Source organism: Gallinula chloropus (assembly GCF_964237585.1).
Source record: "Gallinula chloropus genome assembly, chromosome: 1".
NCBI lineage: Eukaryota > Metazoa > Chordata > Aves > Gruiformes > Rallidae > Gallinula > Gallinula chloropus.
Genome location: NC_140085.1, coordinates 18,798,189 through 18,804,188, shown reverse-complemented (window position 1 = coordinate 18,804,188; position 6,000 = coordinate 18,798,189).

Here is a 6,000-nt window from a genome sequence, read left to right as displayed (position 1 = left end):
AACCTCTAGATTGATTTTGAACCTACAGCCAAGTCCTTCACGCAGTCATCTTGTCAAGCCACTGCACGGTCCTGAATGCACCTGGCTCCCCAGCACGGTTACTGGGTGAAGCATAGACTTTGGATGGTCGGTCCCTTAAATGAGGGTTAGTGATGAATGTATTAGTTCATATGTCTGTGTGCACAGTTACTTTATGTATAAAAACAACTGTGATGACTGGTGTCAGAGCTTGCTCTGTGCCCAGATAAATGCAGGAGATACTTCTGACTTACTTGTGCTGCTACTCCAGTCTGTCTAGCTACAGACTCAGAATCACTGTGTTGCATTGTTTACTCTACTGCACTGCAGAAATGTATTGGTCTGACCAACTGGGAAGCTAAATCCAATCGAAGTGGCAAATTCTGGGTGAAATAAGAATGTTTACAGACAGCATAACAATCCTTTGTCCACAAGGAGTCTTCCTGTAGATTCCTATTGTCACTTACCCACACAGAAATGAGTGGTCTGGGAGAAGAGTTCAGCTAGCAGAGGCCAGCAGATTTGTATCTTAACTGTTTCATGTCACAAGTACAGCAGTTAACAGAGTGATTTAGCAAGAATGTAGTAAAGAGAAAAATGGAATATGAGGAATGCTTAATCTGCATTTGAGACTGGAGATTAAGCGTTTCTCCTGACCCAGGAGAAATGCCTTATAAAGGGGACTGGGCAGGATCTGGGCAGCCTTCAGTGGCTGTTACAGAATCCTGTTTGTTGCTAATTCAGCAATACCCTTTGTAGAAACTGAATTATTAGGGAGCACATCATTGAGGGTTGACAGAGGAAGCAGAGGAGGCATACAAGCTTTTCAAATGTTCTTTTTCAAATATTTTTTTAACTTAACCTTTCCAAACTCTAAATCATGCCAAAATCGAGAGCTTTGATCCATAAGAAGCACTGCATGCAATCAGACCAAAGGCCATCTGATCTGCTATCCTGTCTCTGAGGATGGCCAGTAAAAGGTGATCACAGAAGCATAACATACAGAGTGTGTATACAGAGGTTTTTCTCTGGTGCTGTTCCAGCTGTATATGGACTTTCTGAACTGGCAGCTCCTTCTGGACCTCACCTAAATGAACACATTCAGTCCCTCTTTAAAAGTCCTTTTCTACATTTGGCCTCCATAGTGTTCTGTGACAGTGAACCCCGAGTTCAGTGTGTGGTATGTGGAAGGACTGTTTTCAGGCTGTTTTCATGGCTTTCTTGATGACATCATCGAGTGACTCTAATTTCTCCACTGTCAGGTGTAGTGATGACCATTCCTGTTCCTTGTCTCCTTGCCACTTGTGATTTTACAGACCTATATGATACATGTCCCCTGTCATCACTTTTTCCAAGTTGCAGGTCTATGGTATATGTAGCTCTTCATTGTTTGGGACCTGTTTGACACCTCTGACCTCCTGATCACTGGCCCCTTTCCAGTTCTACCCACTAACAGAGTGCAGACGCAGTTGGTTTTATTTCTTCAGTGTGTGGATTGATGTTTCACTCTGCTTTCTTGCCATCTAAATTATGCTCTCTGCTAGAATAAATAAGCCTTCTTGTGATACCTAAGAAAAATCCTAATTGTAAGTAGGCACCTGAAAACTAACATACCTACTTGCAAAAAAAGCCCACAAAACCAACTATTCAGACAGCAGAAAAACACAGGTTTAGTTTTCTTTTTGTTAAGAGAAACCATTTGAGTTTTCACTGCACCAGGAGTTCACAGCAAAGGCAACCGCTGCACTCCCAACACAGAACGAGCTGTTCCAAAGACTTTACTAGGCCCTGGGTTGCAGTAGTAGTTAAACTGAAACAGCTGTCTGTAGTTGATGATAAAATGTAATTGACTGATTGATTAATTGATTAACTGCCTTTCCTGGAATGGTATTTAACTCGAATGGCAAGCATGTCTGTTTTTACTCTGAGTTTACCCCATAGAATGTCTTGAGACCCTAAAATACCAAAGGTATTGTGCCCTCTGTTAAACATACTCATCCTCACTCAGGAGTCTAAATGCTTGCTACTCTATAGAGCTGTTCTGTGCAGCCTTCTGGGAATAAGGTGGGGGTTTACAGCTGGGTCTTTCAACTCCTGCTATCAGCAGTGGTTTGTAAGATTGTTCCTGGTAATGGAAGAAAGAGAGGTGTTGGAAATGACACCATCACTTGGATGTGGAAGTTACTTAATACATGAGTTAGCCTGTTGGCTTCAGATGTAGGGCTCCTGTGCCAAAAGCTACTCGCTGTACGTTTGTAGGAGTAAAATGGCTCGATTTTGCCATGTTTCCGTTATCCTCCAGACATTTGGGAGGGTTTTTTTCTCTCCTTGTGTTTATTTCGCTTTGTTAGCAGAGATCAGAGATAAATTTATCAGGCCAACATTGTTCCACTTTTTGTTTTGATAAGAACGTTGTCATCTGGTGCTTCCTTGTTCTCCCATAGTTCTAAAATATTTATTTATTTTTAAATTGTGCAATAGGTTAATTAACTAATTAGTACCATGTTGATATATATGGTCAGGTTTTCCAGGAAGTCTTCTGTCTCTTTGTTTTTATGTCTTTGTTGCTTCATCTCGGGTGGAGTGACTTCACAAATAGTGAGGCTGATTTCACTTGCCCTTCCTTTCCTTCTGAGCTTGCTTATTAACAGGCTTTGCTTTCTCTTTCCTACGACAGATGTGAGAGCACTTTTCTTTAACCTTGTCAACTAACAGGATCTCATTTCCAGAGTGTGTCTCTCGTCTGTTTGTCCTGTTTTGTTGCCACACCAGTTCCTGAAAAGCAGTGTTCACTTGTGTTCAAATCCTTTCCCCTGTCACAGAAGTTGAGTTACACGCCTTGACTACTCCAGGGGCTAGAAGAATTCCTTAGGCTTATCACACATTGTTTAATTACTTAATTTGAGAGCAAACTTGCTTTCTTGCATGATATGAATCTGCTCTTTAAACCCAGCGTGACTCTTTGGGGATGCATGCAGCCTTGCTGATCCGGAGTGGATGTTTCAGACTCTGGTGGAACTTGTTTGTCCCTGAAGATAAGATCAGCTGAACTCGGACTATTCGGCTGCTCCTATGGCAACAGATCTGTGCCTGGGTGAGGTGACCGCATTTATTTTGACTAGTTTTGCTAACTGTGGTTCTTGATGAGCGCTGGAAACCTGAGGCTGCCACCTGTAAAATGAATCTGTCACTCTCCAGATAAAATGTGGTTGGTGGTGCTGGGGGGCAGAGATGTGAGGAGCAGTGGTTCTGGATCCTGTTGGAAGTCTGCTAGCGGAGGGTGAAGGTACATCAACACCTACGGCAGTCTTCAAATAAGCTATCGTTCGGTCCTCGCCCAAGATGCTGCCTCTTGCAGCACTAACCTCCCAGGGGGGCAGGAAAGATGGGAGACATCTGTTTTTCTGGTGCTGTTTTAAAGAACAAGATTAGCTCTCTTTGGCATCCGCGTCCTGACCCTGGACAATCCCAAGAGGATGCTTGTTCTCAGGATCCTGTTAACTCTTTGGTTTGTCAGCCCGGATTTGCTGATCTGTGTGGCACACCACGGGGCCTGTGCTCGCTGTCCTGGTTTTGGACAGAGAGTAACGAGGCCGGGGCTGGCGGCTCTTTTTTTTTCTGTCGTGAAGTGACGAGTGGCTCTGAATGAGCCTCTGGGCCAAACGTGTGCCTTCTGGGTTTCTTTTGGTATGCATTTGTACATGTAATGTATATGTATCCAGTGAGTTATGCTGGAGACCTTTTCTAAGTCAAACAAATAAAGTTACTGTGTTACATTTGGATAGTTTGTTCATTGGTGTCACTTCTAATTTCTCAGCTGCAGTTCCTGGTTTTGGGGGATTTTTCTGTTTATTTGTCTGGAACCTGGACTGTCTGGATTACAGCAGGTTTCTGTGTAACACAGGAACATCTTTGGCCAATGTTTGGCAGGCATGCTGAAAGATGTGTGGGTAACGAAGTTCCCCACAAGCACAGTGTCCTGTGGCTTTGGGTACCTTGAGAGAGACTAATTCCTTCCTGCTTTGTCACTGCCGAAGGAGGGCTGGAGCAGATGCTCACTTCGGTTCTTCTTTATTTTTATGTTTTACTACTGCTCTCTTTGCAGCTGAACCGTACCTTGTGCAGCTATAAATGCATCTGACAAAGTGCCACCTCTGTTTCCCTTTCCATCTTTCTTATATAATTTGTACCCATCAGCAATGACATTTCATTTATGAAACTGAGTCCCTCTGCTACATTTCAGTTTTACCTGGTACATTGTAATCCTTGACATTTAAGTAACTCCCAAGCTCTTGTTTCCCATGCTCCCTTTGTTTGTGTATACAAAAGCCTGCTTTAAAATTCCTGACCATGTTTCAGAATAAATCCAGCCTCTATTTTACTTTTGGGCATTAAGGTACATGAAAAAGTATTTGCAGTAAACAAAATTTTTGTCTTTCTTTCAGTGTTTAAAGTCCACACAGCATTCGGCCTATTTAAGAGGAGTCTGTCTAATCCAAGCTCGTTCCACAGGGTATGTCAGGGCTCTGTGGGTCCTGAGTCTCTTTCTTTACAGCATTAGTGCCACCATCACTTTGTGCCTTGCCTTTTTCTGCACTTGTTTTAGGGAGGTTCTCTGAGAAAATAAGATAAACTGGTCCTTCCCCTCACGTCTCTGCTGCTTTTTTTTCTCTGTTTCTTGACACTTTTGCCTGTGCTTGTTCAAAACCAGGGATCAGTCCAGGAATGAATGACCCCTTTGTGTCCCCAGACCTCACGGCCCCTGTCCTTAGCCTGCTGAAGAAATGCAAATCCCGGAATCTGCATTAATAAGCCAGGCTTAGGAAAAGCACAGTGACCGTAGGAACCATCTTGGGAGAGAGACCTGAGGATGCAGATGAAACGGTAAGGCCTTTGTGCATGCAGCAAAGCTGGCTGATGTTTACCTAAGTCTTTGCACACCACCTATTTCTGATCTCGCTTGCAGGTCTGGGTACATGGACCTGGGGAGTCAGGGTACTGAAACCCACAGCGTAACAGACTAGCTACTCCATCCTCACTCCCAGGGTGGGCAAATTTGCCATGCTTTGAGCAAGACAGGGAAGTAAGGGACAGTAGCTGAGAAGTGTCTGCATAAGGACTTGGGAGCAGAGTAGCTGGTGTATCCTGAAGTCATAACATAACCTGTCAATGTCTCAGGTTTTTGGGAGGTGTTTCTAATCCAACTTCTCTCCCTTTCCAGCCTGTCTGCAGTGTCAGCTTCTGCCTTGTCATCTGACTTGTTAGGTTTTGTTTTCTTTTTCTAAAACATTAGATATGTCACTTGTAGGGGAACTGTAGCCATAAAACAGCTCTTCTGCCTGCCTCAGGTAGAAAGGAGCAACTTCTAGAGGATGGGGAGTGCTGAAAGCCATGATTTTATACACACTGGATGTGTGAAATTGCACATAACCAGGAAAATGCAACCACAAGAGTTTGTGCAGAAAGCAGAGAAGCAACCTATGACATTTGAATGTTGAGGGTTGTAGCTATTGCAGAGGACCTGAAACCTGGAGCCTAAAGATGAGAGTTGATTTTTAGTACATACTGTACAGTTAAGGATATGTTCCATTTGTGAGTATTGACTGTGTTCAGGGGGTCCTTTGCCTTTTTAATTTATTTAAAGCAAAAAAGCTTCTGAATAGCAAATTTCCAACATGCAAGATAGAAAAGTATTTTGCACCAGCGGGCTGTGGACCGATCAGCATTTTGCGTGGGCTCGGGGGAGGATTTGGCACATGCCTGGTGTGGGCTGAACAAACACCCATGTTTCTTCAGCTATGTGACTTACCAAACTGGAGCGGGTGTTACAGGAAGGATTTTGCTTTTTGCAATTGGCCTGATAGCCAGCTAATGGCAAGGTGAAGCGCTGATACCAAGGCTCTCCAGCCTTGGTCCTGGGGCAGGTGTTGTGCCCCTTGCCCAGAGCAGTACTCTCAAGTCCAAGGGCTAAGACATTATGAG